The sequence below is a fragment of the Zonotrichia albicollis genome, chromosome 3 (assembly GCF_047830755.1).
Source record: "Zonotrichia albicollis isolate bZonAlb1 chromosome 3, bZonAlb1.hap1, whole genome shotgun sequence".
In the NCBI taxonomy this organism is placed as follows: domain Eukaryota; kingdom Metazoa; phylum Chordata; class Aves; order Passeriformes; family Passerellidae; genus Zonotrichia; species Zonotrichia albicollis.
The window spans coordinates 56,667,771-56,693,849 of NC_133821.1; positions in this window are offsets into that span (position 1 = coordinate 56,667,771).

Genomic DNA, 26,079 nt, shown 5'->3' on the forward strand with positions numbered 1-26,079 from the left:
AATAAATGGGTGTAATCTGTGTGATAGTAAAGGCTTGCCTTATTAAAATTCCCCACATTGGGGCTGATTTGATAAGCACCTTTGTTAGGATATATCACGGAGTATATTAAGAAAGCTGTTAATGAAAAATGAATATTGCAGTGTCTTTTTGGCAGGCTGAATCAATATGCTCTTTTTAATAATTCAGTTTATTCCTCAAAATATCATTTTACTCCTAGAACAGAAAAGAACATGACATAATTACCAAACCTCGCCTTTTCCCTTTCCTAGCAATGTGCATCTGACTGGTGCCCACCTCCCCTCAGTTTTTCTGAAGCTGTGCTGCTATATAATGACTCAACAAAGGCTCAGTTTTTGGCATGAAGAAAGGTCTGTTATTTCCTGAAGAATGGCAGGTTTGAAGGATTGACCTTCACTTTTTAGACATGATATGCTTTATTTTCTCTGTAGCGATCAGAACTTATAAATTTATGAAGCTTCCTGTGTTTCCTGCATTTAGGGGAAAATGAACATCTGATTTGACTTGCAGTCCATTTCCCTCTTTAAGAGGTCAGATAAAGTATGAACAGCAGAGATAGTATATCACCTCCTGACCCTGACACCACAAAGTGAGTAATTCTACTTTCCTGACCATTTATTTCTTCTGGTTATCTCTGTCCAGGCCATCACATTACGGTATGAAGTTTCCTTGCTATTTTTTATGTGGATGTCTTCCTGGGATAAGAAGCTCTCTAGAAATCAGAGAAAGGTAAACAAATTAAATTGTTTGGGATATCGCATTTGTTGATTTATGTATCACATTAGATTTATCTTTAGCTTGGTTTCCTAAGAGTTGGCCTTTCTGGCTCTTGCTGTCAAAGCTCTGGGGACCTGAGAGGAAACTGGAAATGTTTTTGTATGGCTCAAGGGACAGAAGAGATGACTGAGTTATGGTATAGGATGGACACCCATGGTGTTCAAGGAGAAGCTGCATTTTTGTGAGAGCAGAGACAGTTTATCTCTAGCATAAGGCTAGATAATGAGCATGCCAGCTAATAAAAGAAGGTTCCTCTCCTCCCCTCTTCCTGCTGCACCAGTTTTACCTCTGAAATGATGCTGCAATTTTCCATACGTTAGGATACAGAACTGGTGGTGTGCCCTGGTTTCAGCTGTGATAGTTAATTTTCTTACCATTGGCTGGCATTGGGCTGTGTTCTGGGTTTGTGCTGAGCACAGGGTTGAAAATACAGAGATGTTTTTGTTATTGCTGAGCAGGGCTTACACAGACCCAAGGCCTTTTCTGCTTTTTGTAAGGCCATGCTGGTGAGGACATTGGAGCTGCTTGGGGCACTGGGAGGAGACACAGCCAGGACAGGACAGGGGACTGAAACTGACCAGAGGGACATTCCAGACCATATAGCATTATACTCAGTACATAAAGTGGGGGGAAAAAGAAGGAAGGAGTGGACGTTTGGAGAGATGGCTGAACAGCCACCTGCCTATGAGAAGCAGGGAATTAAACCCCTTGTTTTGCTTAGGTTTCATGCACAGATTTTGCTTTTCCAATTAAACTGTCTTTAGTGCAGGCCATGTGTTCTCTGTCTTTCACCCTTCTGCTCTCACCCAGATCCCACTGGTGGGGGAATGAGAAAGTGGCTGTGCTGGGCTTGGCTGCGGGCTGGGGTAGTGGCATGATATGGTACAGTGAGTTATCCTCATTATTTATGTTTTAAGCATTAAAACTGTTTTCTTAATGAGTGCATATGTACTTCAAGACACCTCAGACCATTTCAGAAAAGTACAGGGCATGAGCTTGAGATTCTCTGCTTGCTCATTACCTCTGAAAGTGTGTTTAGATCGGTTACCTAATGACAACCAAAGTATCTGAAACTGAGCTGGTTGTAAGTTGCTGTACTATTCTGCATTCAATATGAGCCTCTTGCTAATTGTTCAAATGTCTGAGTTATGTATTGTAGATGTCAAGTTGTAGTCATTCAGTTCCAAAACCTGTGGCCTTAGTGAATCAGCTTTAAAACCAAAACATGAGAGAAATGTTTTGCCCAGGTGACACAATGCCTAAGTTGTCCTTAATACATATTCATGTGCAGTCAGAGGAGAACTGAGGAAGAAATAAAAAGTATTGTTTTTTGTTAGCAGTAAAGGTCAGAAATTAGAGTTTAGAAGATTCTTTTCCTTTAAGGTAAGAGAACAATACTGGAAATCCGACATTTCCAGCAGAAGGGAATGCATCACTAAAATGTAGCAGAAGCTGTTTTTATTTTTAAATGTTCACATTAAAACTACTTGCAGGATTCCTAACTGTAAGAACTGATGTGCCCTTAAACATTGCCAACAAAGAATTGTTCAGAAAGCTTTCTATTTTAGCATACTATGGGAATGTTAGTTTTGGTTGGTTCCTATTTGCTCTTCTCCCCACTGGAGAACTTGAATTAGACAAAACTGAAAAGGTAATGCTTCTTTCATTTGTTGTTTTCATTGTCAGGTTTGGCAAATCTGAGTCAAAGGACATTTCCAGTAACAAGGTATTAGACAAACACCTTCCAGGTGAGACTCTTCAACACTTTTGACATGTGAGTTGCTGTTTATGAAGATGCTGAGCTTCCCCAGCCCGTGTGATAAGCTGCACCCATGGGCCCCACTGTTCTTGTCAGGAAGGGTGTCGTGGGGTGACAGCCTTTATCCCAATATCGTGTGTTATGTCTGGCAGCTGTGCCTTTTCCCCCACCCCCCCCCCAGCAGTCTGGCTGTGGCGGGATGGGGAAGAGAGGAGGGGGGGGGGGGTGTGACCAGGCACTTTTGGCTTTTGGCTTTTGGCTTTTGCTGCTTGGCTTTGCTTAGCTGCTTGCTTGCTTGCTTGCTTGCTTTTTGCTTTTGCGCTGTTTTTTTTTTTTCCTTTTTCTTTTGTTCTCTCTTTCTTACCCTCCCCTGAAGATACTGGACCGGCTCCGGATTCTGACCTGCGAGCTCCAGGACACCCGAAGCCTGCTAGAGAAGATTCGGCGCCCTCCACAACACAGTCTGGTCCCTTTTCTTTTCTTGTGTTGGGGAGTGTTCTTTTGTTACTTGTAAATAAATAGGTTTTGTTTTCCACTTTGCTCCTCCGAGAAATTCCTTCCCAAACCCGGTGTTGGGGGAGGGGTGGTTGGAGGTTTGTTTTGTTCTGGGGGGCTCCCTCTTGGAGATTTCCCCTAATTTGTCCTAAACCAGGACAATAAATTTTTGGTGCGTTGGCCGGGAAACCGGAGGCCAAAAACAGTGGAAAAAAAAAAACCTATAACAATAATATTTTGGTTTTGGTTGTTTTGTGGGCATATTGGTGATTCATAATGTCATTTGGAGTGGAAGCTTGCCGGTTTTTCTGGTCCCTAGGGGCTTTTGAAGTTTTAATACCTTTGTGGTCCCTAGGGTTATTTCCTTACCCCAAAATAGCTCTGATGTTGTCCCTAATAAGTAGCTTTTGTAAGCGGGAGGCACTAACCAGAATAATCATTGTGCTGGCCTTATGTGTGATGATGTGTCGGATAACAGTGCTGGACTTTATTTCAGGAATGTATGGATTGTTGTCATGGCTGTGTACTCAGTTTGTTTGGGGAGAAGAAGAGGAAGGGGCTTTTCAGCCTTTGTCTTCCTTCTTCTCCTACAAATTGTTGACATCTCTATTAGAAAATACTGACTTTCCCCTGAGTTTGAAAGAAACCATCTTTCTGGCATGTAATTTATTAAGCCTTGTCTATACTGTCTGGAGTGTATATAAAATGAAAGCTGAGATTTCTAGAGGGGTTAGAGAGACTCCTGATTCAGGAGTAAAACAAAGCAGGAAAAATCTTGACTGGAGTGGGAAATGGGAGGATATGGGCCAGACTTTAAAGGAATTTTCTGATCCTATAGACTGGGACTTTCCATCTGATCAAATTCAGAATCCAGTCGAGGTGGCAAAGTATTTGAGGGAGAAGTGCCATGGTAATACTAAGGAAGAAAGGATTACTGCAGTGAGCTGGGCCTTGGCGTTTGTTTACCGTACTCTGCTAGATACTGTGGAGCAGCAGATAGCAGAAAGGGAACAGGGAGATAAATTAGTTACTATCCCAGTGACCCAGGCTGCAGCTAACATCCCAGGCTCCAGGCTAGCAGCTGAATCAGACAATAGGCCCCAAACCATGGCTGTTGCAGCTAATACAAGAGGTGGAAAGTGTAAAGGCAAGACCGATCGGAAGGTGGAGGATGATGACGATGATGCAGAAGAAGGACCCTCACCAAAATCAGAGGCCACATCAAGGGGCACAGAATCTGGAGCCAATATTGACTCCTTTTCTCTGAAGGACCTCAGAGGCCTAAGAAAGGATTACAGCCGACAACCTGATGAATCTATTATTAGTTGGTTAGTCCGCCTTTGGGATGCTGCAGGGGAGGTTACGGTTTTGGATGGTACTGAAGTGAGGCATTTGGGATCCCTGTCACATGATCCTGCCATCGATCAAGGTGTGATGAGGGGGGCTAACCCTCACAGCCTCTGGGAACGGGTCCTAAGAAGCGTAGCAGAACGGTACCTGTGTATGGATGATCTCTATATGCAGCAGACACGGTGGAAGACCATAGAACAGGGGATCCAACGCCTGAGAGAGATGGTGGTCGCAGAGCTCGTTTTCTCAGATGACACAACAACTAGGAATCCGGACCTGGTACCATGCACTCCGATAATGTGGAGGAAACTTGTGCGACTTGGGCCACCTGAATACGCTTCCGCCCTAGCAATAATGAAGCGAGATGATACATATGAGACTGTGCTCGATATGGCAAAGAAGCTTCGAGCGTACGCAGATGCTGTGCATGGCCCAACTCATGCCAGAATTGCAGCAGTGGAAACCCGACTGCAGAAACTAGAAGACAAAATAGAGGAGAATCATAAGAAACTCCGGGAAGAGATTAAGGAGGACCTTATTGAAATCTCAGCCGTACAAATTAGAAGCCCTGGTGTCCAACGCCGGCGCTCCTTTGATGGGGAGAGAAGGTACATCCCACGGGCTGAGTTATGGTTTTTCCTGCGTGAGTCTGGAGAAGACATGAGAAGATGGGATGGAAAACCCACCGCTGCTTTGGCACAATGGGTGCGTGATTTGAAGAGAAGAGAAAGTATAACCAAAAAGATAGCAGCTCCGGTCACTCGTAGCCGAGATGTTAAGTATGATGATGACGATGACATGTCCGATCCCCTTGAAGGAACTTCCAAGGCATATGCCCAAGGAAAGAAGGACAATCTGGCTTAGAGGGGCCCTGCCTCCAGCCAGGAAGAGGCACGGGAGAACCGGGTTTTTTGGAAGGTGTGGATCAGATGGCCTGGCACATCAGAGCCACAAGACTATGAAGCATTGGTTGACACTGGATCACAATGTACTTTAATGCCATCAGAACACGTGGGGACAGAACCTGTTTCCATTGCTGGAGTGACGGGGGGATCACAACAGTTGACGTTGTTGGAAGCTGAGGTGAGCTTGACTGGGAAGGAGTGGCAGGAACATCCAATTGTGACTGGTCCAGAGGCTCCGTGTATTTTGGGCATAGACTTTCTCCGGAATGGCTATTACAAAGATCCTAAGGGATTCAGGTGGGCTTTTGGAATAGCCGCAGTTGAGATAGAGGGTATTAAACAATTGAATACCTTGCCTGGACTATCAGAGGACCCATCTGCAGTAGGACTTTTGAAGGTAGAGGAGCAGCGAGTGCCAGTTGCCACCTCAACAGTGCACCGCAGGCAGTACCGGACGAATCGAGATGCTGTGATCCCCATCCACAAGATGATTCGAGAGCTGGAGAGCCAAGGGGTGGTCAGTAAAACCCACTCACCCTTTAACAGCCCTATCTGGCCCGTGCGAAAATCTGACGGAGAGTGGAGATTGACTGTGGACTATCGTGCCTTGAATGAAGTGACTCCACCACTGAGTGCGGCTGTACCGGACATACTGGAACTGCAGTACGAGCTGGAGTCCAAGGCAGCAAAGTGGTACGCGACCATTGATATAGCTAACGCGTTTTTCTCCATCCCTCTGGCAGTAGAATGCAGGCCTCAGTTTGCTTTTACATGGAGGGGAGTGCAGTACACCTGGAACCGATTGCCCCAGGGGTGGAAACACAGTCCTACCATCTGTCATGGACTGATCCAGGCTGCACTAGAAGAGGGTGAGGCTCCAGAACATTTACAATATATTGACGATAGCATTGTTTGGGGGAACACGGCAATAGAAGTGTTTGAGAAAGGAGAGAAGATAATTCATATTCTCCTGGACGCCGGATTTGCCATTAAGAAGAGCAAAGTCAAGGGACCTGCCCGAGAAATTCAGTTCTTGGGGGTGAAGTGGCAAGATGGACGGCGTCAGATTCCTGCGGATGTTATTAACAAAATCACTGCTATGTCCCCACCAACTGATAAGAAGGAGACACAGGCTTTCTTAGGTGCTATAGGTTTCTGGAGGATGCACATCCCTGAGTATAGTCAGATTGTGAGACCCCTTTATCTGGTTACCCGCAAGAAGAATGAATTCCATTGGGGCCCTGAGCAGCAGCAAGCTTTTGTCCAGATCAAGCAGGAGATCGCTCATGCTGTAGCCCTTGGTCCAGTCAGGACAGGACCAGATGTGAAGAACGTGCTCTACTCTGCAGCCGGGAGCCATGGTCTGTCCTGGAGCCTTTGGCAAAAGCTACCTGGCGAGACCCGAGGCCGACCATTGGGATTTTGGAGTCGGAGCTACAGGGGGTCTGAAGATAACTATACTCCAACAGAAAAGGAAATCTTGGCCGCCTATGAAGGAGTCCAAGCCGCCTCAGAGGTGATTGGTACAGAGGCACAACTCCTTCTGGCACCCCGACTACCGGTGCTGGGATGGATGTTCAGAGGAAAGGTTCCCTCTACCCACCATGCCACCAGTGCTACTTGGAGTAAGTGGATTGCCCTCATTACGCAGCGCGCTCGGATTGGGAAGTTAAATCGCCCTGGGATTCTAGAAATAATTACAAATTGGCCCGAAGGTGAAAGCTTTAGTGTCGCAGATGAGGAGCAAGAGCCAGTGACCCGGGTTGAGGAAGCTCCGCCATACAATCAGTTGCCAGTAGAAGAAACACGTTACGCCCTATTCACTGATGGTTCTTGTCGTGTCATAGGGATGAAACGGAGGTGGAAAGCAGCTGTATGGAGTCCCACTCGATGGGTTGCAGAGGCTACTGAAGGAGAGGGTGAATCCAGTCAATTTGCTGAAATCAAAGCTATTCAACTGGCCCTAGGTATTGCAGAGAGAGAGAGGTGGCCAAGGCTCTATTTGTATACCGATTCTTGGATGGCAGCCAACGCTCTATGGGGATGGCTGAAGAGATGGAAAGAGGCCAACTGGCAGCGCAGAGGAAAACCAATTTGGGCTGCGGAAGAGTGGAAGGATATCGCTACTCGGTTAGAGAAGTTACCTGTGAAGGTTCGCCATGTAGATGCCCATGTCCCCAGAAGTAGAGCTAATGAAGAGCAGCAAAACAACCAGCAAGTACATCAGGCTGCAAAGATAGGGGAGTTGAAGATAGATCTCGACTGGGAGCATAAGGGAGAGTTATTCCTAGCACGATGGGCCCACGATGCCTCAGGCCACCAGGGTAGAGATGCCACCTATAAGTGGGCACGAGACCGAGGGGTGGATCTAACCATGGACAGTATCTCTCAGGTTATTCGTGACTGTGAAACGTGCGCTGCCATTAAGCAGGCCAAGCGACTGAAGCCCCTCTGGTATGGGGGGCGGTGGTCTAAGTACAAATACGGGGAGGCCTGGCAGATTGATTACATCACACTGCCCCAGACACGCCAGGGCAAGCGCTATGTACTAACCATGGTAGAAGCCACCACAGGATGGTTGGAAACCTACCCTGTGTCCCATGCTACAGCCCGTAACACTATCTTGGGCCTTGGGAAGCAGGTCCTTTGGAGGCACGGTACTCCCGAAAGAATTGAGTCGGATAATGGAACTCATTTTAAAAACAATCTTATTAATACTTGGGCTAGGGAACATGGCATCGAGTGGGTATACCATATCCCCTATCATGCACCAGCTGCAGGGAAGGTGGAAAGGTACAATGGATTGTTAAAAACCACCTTAAAGGCATTGGGAGGGGGGTCTTTAAAAAACTGGGAGCAGCATTTGGCAAAGGCTACCTGGTTAGTTAACACTCGAGGTTCCACCAACCGAGCGGGTCCTGCTCAGTCTGAGCTCCTTAATATAGTAGATGGGGATAAAGCCCCAGTGGCCCATGTCAGAGGTTTGTTGGGAAAGACAGTATGGATCAACCCTGCCTCGAGTACAGACAAACCCATCCGTGGGATTGTCTTTGCTCAAGGACCAGGTAATACATGGTGGATAATGCAGAAAGATGGAACAACACGGTGTGTACCTCAGGGAGACCTGATTGTGGGATGAGACTCATATATGACTGTCATTGTTTGTTGAATGTGAGACAGAAGGAAACTGTAAGTGTCAAAGGTTTGAGCAAGTAAGATGAGAGGAATGCGTAAGTGTCAAAAGGTGTGAGTAAGTGAAATGAATGTTTTTTATTGTATGTTCACGATATGGGATAAGGGGTGGAGTGTCGTGGGGTGACAGCCTTTATCCCAATATCGTGTGTTATGTCTGGCAGCTGTGCCTTTTCCCCCACCCCCCCCCCGGCAGTCTGGCTGTGGCGGGATGGGGAAGAGAGGGGGGGGGGGGGGTGTGACCAGGCACTTTTGGCTTTTGGCTTTTGGCTTTTGCTGCTTGGCTTTGCTTAGCTGCTTGCTTGCTTGCTTGCTTGCTTTTTGCTTTTGCGCTGTTTTTTTTTTTTCCTTTTTCTTTTGTTCTCTCTTTCTTACCCTCCCCTGAAGATACTGGACCGGCTCCGGATTCTGACCTGCGAGCTCCAGGACACCCGAAGCCTGCTAGAGAAGATTCGGCGCCCTCCACAACACAGTCTGGTCCCTTTTCTTTTCTTGTGTTGGGGAGTGTTCTTTTGTTACTTGTAAATAAATAGGTTTTGTTTTCCACTTTGCTCCTCCGAGAAATTCCTTCCCGAACCCGGTGTTGGGGGAGGGGTGGTTGGAGGTTTGTTTTGTTCTGGGGGGCTCCCTCTTGGAGATTTCCCCTAATTTGTCCTAAACCAGGACAAAGGGTCACTGCCTGTTAGAAGCAATGGCTGGATTTGCAGCTTGTGTTCAGGGTGATGAAAGGGCATTCCAAGTCCAATGCATCTGCTGTCCTGCAGGGAAAGCCAGGGTATAGTATAACTGACTTTTTGAATGGAGAAACATGGATTGAAACTCTAGAGAGCAACAACCATGGAAGAAGAAATGGCTCCTGTCATTAATTTTTTATGGATGTTTGTTGTAGGTACCATTCACTCAGGTGACTGAGATGACTTTCTGTTATGTTGAAGGAGAGCAGTATTACCTCTGAATGCCTCAGACAGTGAGAATTTAAGGGCTCCTTTGCTTTGGGGTAAATGGGAAGAACATTTATACAGTGTTATAACAATTTCATCAGATGATGAACACACTGAACAGATTGGAATGGAAGTGTTAGAGACTGCCTCAAGATATGGCTGTCTGCTTAAAAATTACATCTAGGATAAAACCATTAAAAGTTCATTTCTCCTGACTTATTAAAGCCCATAGTCATCATCCATTTTATTGAACGCCCCTCTCTTGCAGACAAAGACACTATTTTTGCTGCAAGTGGAATTAATGTCCTGTTTACAGGGTTCAGATGTTAGAAAAGCCAGCCTGTATTTCCACAGTTTTACAACTTAAAGAATGATGAATTGTATAAAAAGATGTGAAGATACAACTTGGCTTCCCTAAATGTGTAAGAAATGTTGATACTCAGTTGGAATTCATTTCTTAGTTTCTAGAAAAAAGTTTTATGAACAATAGAGGATGCAAGAGAGAAAAAGAGCAAGTTTTGCCCTACTATTTAAGGGCAAAAAGGATGGAACCTGTGAGAGACTGGTTTCTCCCTGCTTACTGCGGGTGACTTCTGTCACAAGAACTCACAAATGCAGGAGAACCTCAGCCTTTTTCAGCCAACAACTTGAAGTCCCACATATAATTTGCATAGAAATTACAGAATATGGTAATTACCACTGTATTTTTTCTTAATGCAGTTCTGCCTGACAAAGGCAAATGGGGACTCTTTAGCAGGCTTTTACAGACTCCACTGAAGAGTCTTTCAGTGTTATCTGTGTATGACCTTGGGAAGGGAGTGGTTGTTTTCAGCACTATCACCCGGCATTCTGTGTATACTCTTTGCATTTCATAAATGCCCTGCACTTTCACTTGTCTCAAGATATGTCAGCTGAAATGTGTGATCTTTGGATAAAAAAAAGGATGCAAAATTATATAAAGCCTGAATATATTTTTTGTTAGCAGCTGCAAACTGAAAAGCAAAAGTGCCCTACATTTACTATTACCTGTTTTATGTCAGTTTAATAACAGCCAGTGTTGTTAAGAGTGTGATGGCAGCACCATCACCTTTTAATCAGTGGAAAAGGTACTACGGTAGGCATGAAGCTTCATTAACTGCTGTGTTTGAACCTGGAGTGGGTGGATGCTAGCTGGATGCCAGGACCCCACAGAAACCTTTCAGTCCCTCCCCTCCACAGCTGGACTGGGGAGAGAAAATATAACCAAGGTGCCATGGATTGAGATAAGGACAGGGAGAGATTACACACCAAAGGGAAGTATTACTCTCTTTTTTTCTCTTTATGTCTATATAGTATTATGAATATACAGTGAGTAAGGGAAAAAATGTATATCCGAGAGGCATTTTTTTAAGGATGACTTTTCAAAGCTGTCCATAATTTGAAATAAATTGTCTTGGAAAACTTTGACTTAAGGCACAGAAGGTGAGAGCATAAAAGATTTAGCCAAAAAAAGTATTAAGCATATCTGTGAAATGTATCCAAGGAGTACATTTCAAAGTTGTGAATATATGTGTAGCAATGCACCATCTCACAAAGCACAGTCTTTTTATAGCACTTGTACAGTGCATAACATAGATCTGGAAGATGTTTCCATCATCAAAATAATAGATCTGTTGTATTTGTGAGAATGCCAACATTATTCCAAATGAAATCGGGGAAACCAAAGTTCACACTTCAGGGCATAAACTGAGACCTCACACAAAGGCTCAATGGCAATCTATAATGCTGGCCTGATGAATGGAGTTATCTTCCTCCTTAGTATGAAGGATGCTGGACATAGATAGCATGCTCACCAGTCTGATTGCCATGCACTTTTATGTTGTAGTGTGTTGTTAAGTTTCTTGTGTTATTTCCCCAATTTATGTATTGTTTCCCCCTATTAAGTGTAAAATGGTTTTGTCCCCCCAGTTTTTCCCGCCACAGCCCTGATGTCCGTTAGGTTACCATGGTTACCCCTGTGTCTGTCACCCAAGTTATATAATTTCTCCTACCCCTTTTTCCCTTTTTAGTAAATCTTTTCTCCTCCCTGGGCTGAGTCAATCAGCCCCCCACTCCTCCTGGTTTTCCAGAACTTTCGTTTCTCTGGAGGTGTTGGTTGGCTGGGGTCCCAGGACACCTCCCTTACCTTTTGATTATTGGTCTCCATGGAGTGTCAGTTCTGTGAACTTCATGCCCTCACCTTTCCCGATTGGTTCAACCTGTAGCCACCCCCCCCCCCCCCCTCCTTTATAGTCCTGTTTCACCCACCCCCCCTATTCGGGGCCACTTTCCCGGTTGGTTTCTGCCCGTTGGATCCCGCAACACCTTCAATAAACCAACGTTTAACCCCCGGGAAATGGTCAGCTCCGTTCCTTGCCAATACCAGCGGTGTGAGCCAGTCCGCAGCCAGCGCAGCCCGAGGCCCTCAGACGCCGAGGAGTGCTGGCCAGGAATTGCAGAGGGGCGTCGGCCATCGCCCTCAGCTAGCCGGACTTCGAACTTCGGGCCACATACGCCCCCCCCGCACTTTTACACACCTTTCAATACTGCTTCTGACTTTCACCTCTCTGCTCTGCTTTTAAATTTTGAATTATTTGTACTTGAAGTTATAGTTAGTTTATTGATCTTCACGTTTTGATCTTGTTGCCCTGTGCGATATTGACAATGGTCAACAATATTGACCTTTTAAGGTTTCTGGAATCTGTGAAATGATTTTACACCAAGGATGTGACTAACTCCTGTGTATTTGTGTTCCGTCATGCAGAACTGTCTCCTTTATTGTATAACTGAAAACTAGAGAAACAAAACAGAATTACATGGAGCAGAAAAAAATGAAGTGGAATAAAAAGGAGAGAAAATTGTGACACAATTGTGGATTACTGAAAGTTCACAAACCCAAGAAGACATACAACAATACAGCCTTCCTGATGGGACTGTGTCTTCTGCGTGTCTTCTATTTTTCTTAATTTTTAATTTCCATAATGCTGAATTAGCTACCCATTCCTAAATAAGCAAAGTTAAGCTCAATAAATGTCTGGGTAAAAGACCTCTTAGGCACTTGCATGGATTACAGTAATGGAGTAGATTTACTCTCATGAGATGTTGAGGTCATATTAAAGTGAGTGCTATTGCTTACTTCAGGTATTTTGATTTTAGATGCATTACTAGGAACTCGTCATTGTCCAGTTAATTTTTTTTTTCACTTCAGAACATAGGTTAATTATGCTGTTGTGACAAATTTTTGATTTGAAATGTTTCATTTCCTGTCTTCATTTTTGAACTGATTTATTGCCTCGGTATCAATTTTCAGTCCTGAGCAGTTGTAGAATCTGTATGCATTATTTAAGCATCACTCTGTTTCCCTCCATTAATAGATGAGTGTACAGCAGAGACTATTTTAGTGCTGACACATATTAACTTAGGTTACTCATATCTTTGCTACAGATTCCTGCAGAGAACTGCAGTGAATTTTAATGTAGCTTTTACCTTGCATTATGGCTGTATGATTTACAACATTCTTCATTTGTCAGAAGCTCCTCCATTGTAATGTAGATTCTTGAAAAGAAGTATATTTGAGAAGTGGGATATGAAAAATTAGAGAGGAGAAGTTGCTTGTCATGAACTCAAAAGACAATCTTCAAAAATTTTCAGAGTCCTCATATCTAGCCTATGTAAGCACAGTTTCTAATCTGAGAGATTTTCTTTAGTGTTGTGATTTGGCCTTGGGTCAAAACTTGAAAAACATGAAAGGATTGAACTTGTATTCACTTCAGTTTAAAGGCTTGATAAGGACAAGTGGCAGAATGGCTTAACTTAAATATTACTCCCTTGCATACCACAGCTGCAGATGAAATTTTATTAATACATTAGCCTAGTGGAGGTGATAATGAGGTGTCACATATGTACAAGGAAGGACCTGTAAAATAATGAGATTTAGAGCAGTTGTGTGTAACTATTTAAATTAGAGGTCACTCTAAATGCAAAAAGGAAGCCTTGTATAAACATAATCTTTTATAGCTCAAATCCCTCTGAAGAAATTATTTTATTTGTGGCTATAAACACTGTGTTCATAATAAAAATAATTTAACCAAACCAAAACAATTCAAGACACACATATATTTTACATGGTCTCCCTTTCTCCCAGTGCACTTTTGCCTGTGGCCGAGCTGTATGCTCCAGAACCACAGATCTCTCTTTCTATTTGCATTAGGCCTGGCTTACTGGTAGAGCTACTAGTCTGTACTCTTAACAGCATGTGAAGACAAACCACTCATACATTCAGTATCTTATAGACTAGGAGATAGATACTGCATAATTTTGTCATCTGCTGAAGAATCTGGCAAGAGCATGTTTCCATAGTAATGTAGTTTGTCACCTCTTGCAGAAGCTATAGGGTGAGAGAGTAAGGATCCCATTAAGATTAACCATAATTATGACTGCTGAAAATTTTTGTTGTTGCAGAGCACCAGTGTACAAAATCAGATATGCTTGTGGATGTTGCTGAGCTGAGTGGTAAGTTCGTTCTGTATTTGTAAATTTAATGACTGAGTTCTTAATTCCATTTTCTATTTGTGAGAGAAGGCCAAATGCATTAATTACTCAAGAACAGAGATACCAGTAGATGGAAACTGATATGCCACTAAAGGTTTTGAAAAACTACTTCCTCTGTTTTCACATATTTGTAGTTTTCTTCCTTAAGACACATCATCTTACATATACTCATAGCAAGTGCTTGCTTTCTCTGGGGTTATGTCTACATATGTTTACAAATGCTGCTTTTTCAGTGTGAATTTAACCTTCTTACTGTAGGACAGCTATGATGTTGAGACTAGAGCTGTCTGGAAAGGAGGCAAATTTCTGTGTGCCTCCTCCAATAATTTTACTGTTTGGTTTACTGTTTTGGTGTCCTCGGTGTAAAGTGTAGGTGCTTTAGATGTGCATGTCTCAAGTCGTAGAAATTTCAAGAAAATTAAAAATCAAACACCTTAAATATCCATCTGGGTTTTACAATATTTTAAAAAAGACTTTATTCATTGTAGAGGACAACACATAGCATGCAGGAGAGCTTGGAGTCACTGATCTTTAAGATCCCAATCCAAACTATTCTATGATTCTATGATATGTGATGCATATCTTTACAGAAAAGGTAAAAATGTAATATCTTAAATTTGAAAAATCTATGCTATTATGTCTGTGAAATTAGGGTTTTTTTTTCATTTGGGCATATGTTCATTGACTTTCCTGGCAAGAAAACTTAAAGCCTTTCAGAAATATTTGCTCCCTCTGGCATCATACAGGACCTTTTACTAAATAATACTCCAGGCACTTCAGTTATAAGAACCTTTAGTAAATAACTGTTATGGTGAAGTATACATGTGTAAATCCAGCTCTATAATTAATTTAGCGATGTCTCTTCAGATTTACACAAGTTGCTGTAGAAGCATGACTGTACTTTGTTCAACTGTAAATGACTGCATGGAGTCAGAATTTTGAAGAATTTAATCATGCAAAAAAGAGTAGAGGTATGTGAAACTCAAAAATACTATTTGAACTTTCAAGTTCAGAATATACTTTTCTCAGACCTACCCTTTAGGTTTTCTGAACCTCAGTAAAAACGAAGAGAACAACCCTGAGGCAATAGAAACTGCAGGGAGAAATTTAATAAAAGTTACAGACAAGTAACTTTTCAACTGCTGCATTGAGGAAAGTTCAGATGTTATGTAGAGTCCTCCAAGAGTAGTAGGATTGCATCCAGAGCAGGCCAATAGCATTTAAACCTTTCTACCAACGTGAAGGATAAGAAATCTTCACAGGCTAAAAATGTTTTTTTATGATTCTCGTGAAATGAAGGCATTCTGTAAGAAATAAAATCAAGAGCAGGAGAGAGATGAAAGACAATTACTATGCAAGAAGTGAGGCAACATGTATTTAACTACAGATGATGTTTTATTTAGGTGATATTTGTTTATCCCTTTTTATTATAAAATACAAACATAATTTCTAGAAGCTGTCTCTGGGAAATTTGACTATGCTCTGGCTGTACAAAAAGCCTCCCAACCCAATTCCCCCAACCCCCTAAACTGAAAACCAAACAAATAAATTTAAAAAATCAGCACCTCCTCCCCCTCCCCACCATGCCCCCCACCTTCCCAAAAACCAAATCCAAAAAACCCCACAAGGAGCAAAAAAGACCTGATGAAAAAAATTTTCCTCCTCTTCAAGTCCTCTCACATCCTCAAGAGAATAAATTCTCAAATCTGGAAAGTGGCTTTGTTAAAAATGTTTTGGATTTTTAGTTGATGCTACTAGCCCAGCTCAGCCCTGATGATTGAACAATGCTGACTTGTTTATATTCTGTTGCTTCAGGTAAAGTGGCAGAGATCACAGTTCTAGGTATGACATGTGGTGACAAATACAGCATCTGCTATAGTTATGATCTTGTTGATCAGACTATGCCTCTGGCTTCCTCCTTAGGTGTTTCAGCTGTCTTCTCTCTTGCCTTACTATTTAAAAGTTACAGCTGAGGAAAAATGTCATTTGGAGGCTGATACTTAAATCATGATAACATGTATCTATCTATCTATCTATCTATCTATCTATCTATCTATCTATCATCTATCTATCTGTCAGCTAGCTGGCTAGCTACTAACCTGTGACAGACAAATAGCTCCTCTCACAGCCAGGCAGAAATCCTTGTATTAATTCCAGTTTCTTGTTCACGCCTGGTTCTCTGAGCACACCTCCTCAAGTGTCAGTGAAAGTATTTCTTTCAAAGGCAAAGGCAAGTGCTCGTTACTAATATGGTCTTAAAAAACTTTTAGATGTGTTAATCTATGCCCTACCAAATTAAGAAAGAATGTGATCTTCCACTGTTCATCCCCTGCCCCATGTCCTCCATCTCAGCAAACATGTTGAGCCTAGAAAGCTTCATCAGAAGGGGCTCTGCCATGGTTGCTGTGGTCAGTATGGAGGAAGATGGATTATTGTAGGTTCTAGTTCTACTAAAAGTACTTCTATCCTGAATAGTCAAAGCAAAAAAAGCCTCAAACTGACTATGCTTAGCTCCTTGAAAAGGAGGCTTTCATGGTACAGTAATCTTACAATGAGAAAATATGATTACAAAAAGTGATTTCCTCAGAGAAATCATGTTTGTAATATTGCAGAGTCAGACAGTCAAGTTTCTCTCAATAAAATTCTCTTTCACAGCTCAGCTGCTGCTTTTGTTTGCTCCTTCCATCATCATTCTGCATTTTTGAGAGCATCTATTCCTCTAGTTATGAATATGATGTGAAAAAATCCATGGTTAGAACAGTGGGCTATTCAGTTTACTCATTGCTTTCTAAGGGACAAAATGTCTTCCAGACACCTCCTATCCAACTGTTTGTATAAATAACTGCAGCTTCTCACATCAATGATTGCATAGCATTCCCTCCAAATTGCAAAGGACAATTGTAACATAGATGTATGAAAATATTACTAATAAGAAAATATATTTTTTATTAAGTGTATAGTAATTTAGTCAAAAAGCACTAAAGACAAGGTATTGGTCTGTGAGCCCTGGACCAATGCTCTACAGATAAAGAATGAGCAGCATGAAATTCATGGTGTGAGTGATCTCCCTACTTGTGAGAAGGTATTTCATTCCAGCCATGAGGCTCTGTAACTGCCAGGGAAAATTAAGCAAATCCTGAAGAAAGTTTATACTTTTCCAGACACGGTGCTTCCATGGCAATGTAGCAGACCAACTCTATCTGCTGAAAACATGTGAGGTGATGCCATGATATGCCTGGGCACCACAGTAATTGCTTCTTGAGCTGTGTGAGGTAAATCATGAGGCACAGTAAGCATGTAAAAGCTGATTCATTTTGTCTCACGTTCTAAAACTATTAGAAGTTCCACCATTTTAATGTACTAACTTCCAGGTTGGTATTTCATCAAAGAAATACCAAAATTAGTAAAAATAATATTAAAAATTTTGCAGTATTTATAAGCACCACATCTTCCCTCCGTAGAACCTTGATGGAGAAAAAGTCTGTGGCTGTGATTAACTCTTACATGACAAGCAGAAAGTTGGTTGTTCTTTTGGACTTGCTTTGTGAACTCCTAAGATTATGAAGTACAAACTGGCTCTGAGGAAGGAGGCAATCATTGTGTTTGTAGATTTTTGCTCTTACTAATTTTCTGTGAAAATTCAAACCATTTTACAAAAAATAGAATATACTGCTGTATAAAGAGAGGTATATTCTAAGAAGAATATACCTCTATATAAAAAATAAGACATTGTAGATGCATTTAAAGTGTAATTTATTTTTGAGCAGAATGTGTGGCAACATTTCTTTTGTGATTATACTGGTATAAAAGACAAATAACGATATCAGAGGTAGAGTGGTGATCCTACTGTCTGGTAAAATGCAGCACATGGAACTGGAAACAAGAAATCTTCAGACAGTATGTTTAGCTGAGAAGTCAATTAATTGTTGTAACAACTTGCACATATTTTTGCTGTGTTCTGTCACTGGAAATTAAAAAAAAAAAGGCTCAAATAACAGCAATTAAATTTGATGCCAGGAGAAATTCAGGGAAAGTCCATGTGTTAGGTGGAAGACCAGAGTACGGTTGTTCCTGTCTGGCTTTTTTGAATCTACTAATCCTAAAGAAGAATGCAAGCGTAAGCCATTTGTACTTGTCTGGTGAGCTCCGTTTACAGCTGCCTGAAGAGGAGATTGTGTTTCTCTTTCTATATCCTGGACCTCTGTGGAAACATGGAAGTTCTAAGTTACTGAGTCAGATCTTGTGGCTGTCCTACCAAAAGAAAACCCCACAAAAACCCAAATAAAGCTGCCAAGTTTACACTGGCTAGAGTTATTCCTAAGATACAAGCCTCTGGTTGAGTGCTCCAGCTCTATCTGTAGTTTCCACCGGAGTGGGAATAATTCTATTGAATAATGGGGACAGGGTCCCTGTTAGATCATCAGCAACAAGGCAAAAAAAAATTTGAGTTGTGAAAGACTGTGAACCAGGGATCCTATCTACCACTGTAGAAAATGATTTAGAAGTGGTAAAGGCCAGATATATGGAATAATATATGAAATTTTGAAAGATTATATATGCTTTCACATTTCAGCTCTTTTAAAGTTTTTCTTTGCCAGTATTTCATTTAATCCATTGATTTAATTCACTACATTTTGTTCAGCAACTAAGAAATAACACAGGTATTGTTCTCAATTAGCTGATCTTTATTGGTTATTATTTGTAAATGCTACTTAGCAGAGTAAGACAGTACATCCTCCACAAAACAGGCCATTTAATAATTAACCTTTATTTCTTTCCCCTTTTCTTAATTTTTTCAAATAATTTCATTTCCTATAGCAATTTTTTTTTCTTTGAACTGTATGTATAAATCTATGATGGCCAGTGACATATAAACATTTACAATTAAAATTTCAGCTTCTAAGCTGAAAATATTTTGCCAGGTGTACATGCACAGCTGTGTGCCTGCATACACGCAGGTATACTGGGGGTGTAGAAAGGAAGACTGGAGAAAATATAAATTCTTCTGCTAATAAAAGTAGTGACCAGTCAGTACAGCACATCCCTAACTCTGCATAAGCTTAGGGAATCTTTTAAAACCCCTGGATTAGAAATCCAGGAGCTGCCTTTTTTATATAGATTGTTTTTCTTTAAGGATTTGCTTTTTAAAAGCCCAGAGATTAAACTCAAAGTAAATTACAGGTGCTAGATTCAGGAGAGACACATGAATCAATATAATGAGTGAATGAGACTTTGCTGATGGAAACAGATACCCTGTCAGGTCATCAGTGCAATCTCCTGAGGGAGCAGGTTTATCCTCTGATGTATATCTTCCAGTTTTTCTCCTAGTGCATGGGGCTGATAGCCCATTTTACAGTGACATGTAACTCTGAATCCTGATCCTACAGGGACTTTTCTGTAGAAAATATTTGCTGAACACCTTGAATTTCCTGAGTGTTAGCAGTTTGGGCTTATGTGACAAAGGCACTACAGTCTGATAGATGTCATCTATTATTCTTATGATTTCTGTATGTATTGCAGTGAGTACTGCTATAGCACCAGAGGTATAACCAGAGCTGACAACAGAACTGAATGTGGCTAAATGGTTTTCTGGTTTTGTTCCTCAGTAAAAGTTACCATAAAGATGACTTTATGAATTCAGGTAGATGATTTTAGAAAAAGTACATGTTGTGTGTGACTTTTCAGGAAGACTGTATTTTATTTCCTCATATTTTGTATTCCTGCTAAGCTAAAGGGTTTAGTCAGACTGATGAAAAGCTTCATGCTTTCAAGGCTGCTGGCAAAAAAGAATCGTTGATCACCATTGCCCCCAAGAAATTAATCACATATTTTCTGCAAGTATGCAAATATCCCCATTGTAGATTACCCTTAGATTTAAGCTCAGCATTCTTGTGAGTGCTTAATTGGGTAGCAGCCAGACTGCTCTGCAGTATGTAGGATACATGAGAGCAAGAAAGGGTAGCAGGCATGAAATTCCTACTACCCTTCAATTATTATTGAAACCTGAGGTTCTGTGGACTGTACACACCTGGGCAAGTTTTACTTGTTTGCAAACAGGGTCATATCCAAACTATAAGTGCACATTGTGTTTTTTTTCTTGGCTAACTCACAGAGTGAGAAGCTGAGATAAGGACACTGCTGTGCAGACAACCCCAGCACAAACTCCTGCTGGGAAAGCAGTCATCAGCCAGGTGGAGAAGTGACAGCCCTGCCTGCTCATTAGCACAGTTTGAAGCTTGATGCTCTGTCTTCTGACTTCCCTCTGTCTTTCTAAGAACTTTTTACAGTCATGTTGGTTTACTACTTGAGTTTCTATTACCTTTTCAGAATTTTTCCTATTGTGTAAGTAAGAAAATATTTAATTCTCTGAATGTATTAATTACCATTCTGTAGAGACCCTAAAGTCCTTCTAGATGTCCCATAGGCATATAGTAGGGCTTCACATTATTTCTTTTTGTCCTTTGTTGAATATGAGAAGAACCATTTTAAAGCTGACTGAAAGACAAGTTAATTTCACAGCTTTGAACCAAGTTTTAGAGCCTGCTTTCACTGAGATGCTTGTTTAGATTCATTCTGCATGAATAGTCAACAAAATTCACAGCGAGGTGATTATCCTTTGGGGACTTCCATGAAATGAGTCTGCTTTTTGTGGCTAGTCCTGTGGGTAATTATTCCTGACAAAACTCCTGCTGTGGCTGATTCAGAGCAGGAGCATGTCCAATATGGCCATGATGAACTACTCCTTTAATGGTGCAAATCACATCTTTTATGGAGTGAGTCATTGATTAACCATTTTGTAGGTACTTTCTTTGCAGAAACCCTCCGTCAATATGTATTGGGTATAGCCTCTGTTCCTTTCCCTTGCCCCTCTTAAAACAGTGTGAAAATTGCAGTTAAATATTTGCAAAAAATCCATGAAAAATATAAAAGCTATAGATGGGTCCTATTACCATCAAATCTGTAAGGGCCAGAGCACACAGAGGCAAGTGTATGTAAATAGGAGCACAAAAAAATAGCTAATGATAATCTATGAATAATATAGGTCAGTTTTCCACTGTAGATTATCCTGTGGGTTAAATAATATTTTGCCCTTTCCCATCCTTTTGGAATTCCTTTGATGTATGTACTCTGACATACTAGACTGCAGTCTCAAGACAGAAAGTGTTCATATTTGACACTCCACTGTGTACATTCAAGGACCTCATTTATGATTCTGGTTGTCCATTTCACACTGTGTTTCTGACAGCTTGGCATTGGCACAGGCTGTGTATCACAAACAGCTGAGGCAGCTCTGTGAAAGTGACAACCATCTGGACCTTTCTGCCTTTTGCAAAGTGGCAGCCTTGTTGTCCTCCTTCTTTGAGTACTTTATTCAGTTCTCCTTCTCTATTGCCAATGGAGATGAGAAACAATAGCAACGTTTTGCTCTCCACCCTCCTTGCCATACTTTCTCTGGATAATCATCTGACATTTTTGTGCTCTGTGAGCTTTTGATGCCAAGTGGGCAGAGAGCATTCAAGAGCAAAGCTGTTGTTCTTTCTGCTGTTAACCAGCAGAGACAGGATAAATGATTAACTTGGCACAGTCATGTCAGAAGAGTGAAGTGGTGGCAGGCTACTTGGGTCAGAGTTTAAATTGTCTTGTATAACTGAAAAAATGCCATGCAAGCTTTGTGCCATGCTTGCCTTGTGCTGGCAGTAGCAGCACTGTGGACCACAAAGCAGTTGAGATGCAGGCCCTTAAATCTCACTGCTGACGCAGCTCCACTGGTGCCCCATAAGTGGCTTCAGCACCAGTCCTCTGACATAATTTAGTGAAGCATGATTCTCTTGATGTTGTGTATTATTTGTATTGTCACTCATTGTACCATTGGCTTCCTCTGCTAAGCATTTCATTATATGTTCACACACACATCTGTTGCTGAACAGAAATATGCACTGGGAGCTGCTCTAAGTGCCACTATTCTGCTATGGCCATATTTTAGTAACAGTAACAATCTCCGGCAAAAACTAGGCATACTTATCTGTTTTGTTAAAGCTGGGGTTCAAAACTCTGTAGCATAATATTAAAAATAATTAGCTTTTTTCTGGGTACTCAAATATCTTTTTGTTGCTTCATTGTTCTTTAGAACCTAATGTTAGAGATGTTTGCCAAGGCTCACCTTTGGTTCACAAGTGTGCTGTGGCATTGAGCAAAAGAAGTTATGTCTGCACTGACAGCTAGTAACTGCAAGGTTTCCTGTGCTGGAACTGTTGGTGTTATCAACAACCTTATGCAGAACTCAAAGTGTGAAATCTACTCAGATTTCAGTGGATGCGAAATAATTTATTTTATCTTTGGCTCTGCTTGTCCTATTTCTGTTTTCAGGATGTATTTCAGAATGTATTTCAGGCAGCTGTGCTAAAATAGCTGAAGATCTTCATCTGTTGGGAGTACTGGAAAGTGTTAGAGACACTAAAGCAGTGACAGCTCTGTGGGTTGGCTGCACATGAACCTCACACAGTTGTGAGGCTGTGAGGCTGACTTCCCTGACAAGGCCTGAGCTGAGACCTTGAGTTCAAAAGGAGTAAACCTCACTCACATCATCAAATGAATCACAGTTACATATTCATTGTTGTGCTTCTAGGTAGTCTGGCAGGTTTTTGTGTGCTGATAGACATTGTGTTACTTTTAAGACATTTTTCAGAAAATAAAGGTTAAGCATTGCTTCTGAAGAAAGATCAGTAGTCAAATCTGAGCAGATAACCTTCTCCTGGCTTCTGGAATCCCTGTGGAGGTGTGATAGCTGGTACACTGCTGAGGGGTGAAAACATGCTGAGAACTGAGGCTTCTTTTCACTTCTGCTGTCAGGTCTTTGCACTCTGAGGGGAAAGTTCAATCTGAGAGGACACTGCTGTTGTGTCATTCTCTTTTATGTCACAATGTAAAGCTGCCTCATATGAATTCTTTTTAAGTCCCAACTTCCCATTCAGATGAGGTTCCTCTCAGCTGTTATAACTGTTTCTATTATCAAGAGATAACCTCAGAGAGCTGTATTAATATGTCCTTAAAAACCACTACTCAAAATGTTTTTTGTCAAGTTTTTGTGACATCAAATATCTATATTTTTATTTGAAAGTCAGTTTAAAAGTGTGTTTTGATAGATATATCCGAATATTTTATATATATATCCAAATATATTTTTTGATATATATATATATCCAAATCATGGAGGAAGGGCCAGTGCAAGATGGTTTGCAAATTTCTCACAGAAACTCACATAGGCACTGATATGCTCATAATTACCTTTAGGGGGTTTGCAATTACTTTAAACTTCCTGGACAGAGGGACACATTTCAGGGATTTTCTGGAAGGATGATAGTACTTTTTTTGGGTGAAGAAAAGTACCCTAGCAGGGACATAAGAGGGTGTGATTAGAGGCAGAGCCAGGCAGGGCAGAATTAAGCTTGGCAAAACTGGTATTTGTGCTTTGGATACTACTAATGCAGAAAGAGGTATCTACAGTTTCACCAGAAATCAATGCAAGCAAGATTCCTAACTGTCTCTTAAATATGGAATTCAGACTCCCAAGTTACTCATTCACTTTTGAAAATATTTAGCATTTGCAGATCATTTGGGCTATGGTTGAGTCTATCTATGGCAGGAACCTACCAGATGAATCTTCCTTTATACTTGCTTATTATTTTTTATTTTTGATTGAACAGACTTAGGAAAAAAAAAATTGTTACCAGACAACTTACTCAATTAAAAGTCTTAAAGAAACTCGGAAATCTGGGGGAAGAGGCTGGTTGAAGAGAAACAAAAAAAATGCCACTGTGTTATATTTATCAGAGACCTCTATAGTACTTCTGTATTTCCTGGCTGTGCAGTCCCAAAGCATAAAGGCTGTGCAAATAAATTCAAGTGTGGAAACAATCACACTTTCTTTCCTGCTTTATCCTTTCATTAGAAATAGAGAATGAGGCAAACAAGAAAAAAAAATCCAAGAACCAAAACCCTAACCCAAACTCACACTACCTTTCTTTGTGAAGTCATGGAAAAATGAATCCAAACATAAATGATGTATGCAGATCTTTTGAGATATGCTTGCAGACAGTTTTTGATGGCCAGGGTAAACAAATAAGATAAAACCTATCTAAGTTCTCTGTGGCACCTGAAGAAATCCGGACTTTGCCGTTTAGGAGATTGCTATTTCTTGCTTTATCAGGGATCTCATGACACTTGTGTGTTCAACACTGGAATGGTGATTTTGTGGGAATCTGAGTAATATTTTTTTTTTTCAAAAGATGTTTCTCCTTGTAGAAAGTAAGTGGAAAGCTTGAATTCTAAGAGCTCACAAGAAAATAAAAGAGAGACCACAACTTTGCTGGTTGGAGAATGAGATTTCAACATATAATGGGCTTGATATATGAAGGAAACAAAGAGATCACAACTTGATGGTTTGGAAATGAGATTTCAACATACATGGACTTGATATATTCTGAAGAACATCTGACTCAAATTTCTAAACTCAGTAGGCCCCCTTTCCTTTGTCAAAGTGCATCTTCAAATGTTTGAAAGACCTCTTGGAATGACAGTTCTCCATGAAGAAATAGAGAATGATACTGAAAACACCAAGCCTGTGGGTTCAATCCTCAGATATGCCAGTCTCTTAAGAGTTGGACTTGATGATCCCTGTGGGTCCCTTCGAGATTAGAATATCTTTTGATCTGAAAATGTTTGCTGAGGTTGGCTGGAGAGGGACACAAAGTCTAGTTTGAATGGCTCCAACCATTTGGAACCACCATCCTGCAGCTTCCCTGTTCTGTGACTCTTTCTACAGTGCCACGGTAACACTGAGATTACTTGGGAGGGTGCTGGTTTAGGTCTGTAATATAACTCCTGCTGTGTATTCCATCTAGGTCAAGTGTTGTTGGGAAAATGGGCTGGTTCCTTCTTTTCTTCTTTTTTTTTTTTTCAAACTGCTCTCTCAAGTTTCTGGATGTTGTTCATGTCCTTCCTGCAGTATGAGCTGGTACAGTTTCTGTTTGCAGGAATAAGAGGCTATATAGATTTATAGATATATATATGTTATCAGAGAAAAAACCATAATTTTTAAAGTACTTCAGAGGCAGCAAAATTATTAATAGTGAAAAATGAAAGGATTCAGATTTTATTTTCAGCTCTTTTGCATTTGTACCACTTCCATGTCCTCCAAAATAGCATCTCTTTTCTGAGGAAAGCTTAGGAGAGGTTTGGAAGCCATTATTGCAAGTTGAAATGCTTTTGAGTGAAAGCGAGCATGTTTTTATTACAAAATAATCTTTACTGGGGGAAATGATACAGCATTATCTCTTCCACCACCATGCATTCCGGAAAATTAAAACAGAAGGATGGGGCTACATTAATTAGTAATTTTCCCTCTCAAGGGCTCCTTTCAAGTCCTCCATGATGCTTGGAAGCTGGGGATTTTCTTGGTTTTTTTTTTCTTTTTTTTTCTTTTGTGGTTACACTGCAATTTAAAATTGTGAAATAACCAGTTAACTAATTCAGGCTATATTAGCGAATTTGTGCCCAATATGGTGTTTGCAAAGCACTGGTAGAATGATTGTGTTGCTGCTGTTAGTTTGACTCTGTTTTGTTTGAATCTGGAAGTTTCTCCCATTACCCATGGATGACTGGTGTTATAGGCAGTACCTGATACATTCTCTCACAATGCAGCCTATTAAACGAATGTTTATTCCACAGATTTTGTATACAGGATGCTGTTACAGCTCTGCTGAGGCCCTTAGGGTGTATCTTGACAATGCCTGCTTAGGGAGACATTAGACTGTTAAACATTGATGTGATACACTGCAATAGTTCCTTGGGCACAGTTAGTGTGTGTTTTGTGAATTTAGGAATTTTTAATTGACTGATGCAGACGAATTATTACTTAGCGTGGTAGATGCGGTTGTTGATTATACACAGTGCCACCATCATTTATAGGGGGTTAAATCACTCTATTCAGCATATTATTTTTCCAGTGTTCTGAAAGAAATGAACTGATGCAAAGGCTTTTTGCTTTCTAAATGTGCCTGTGCCTGCTTTCAC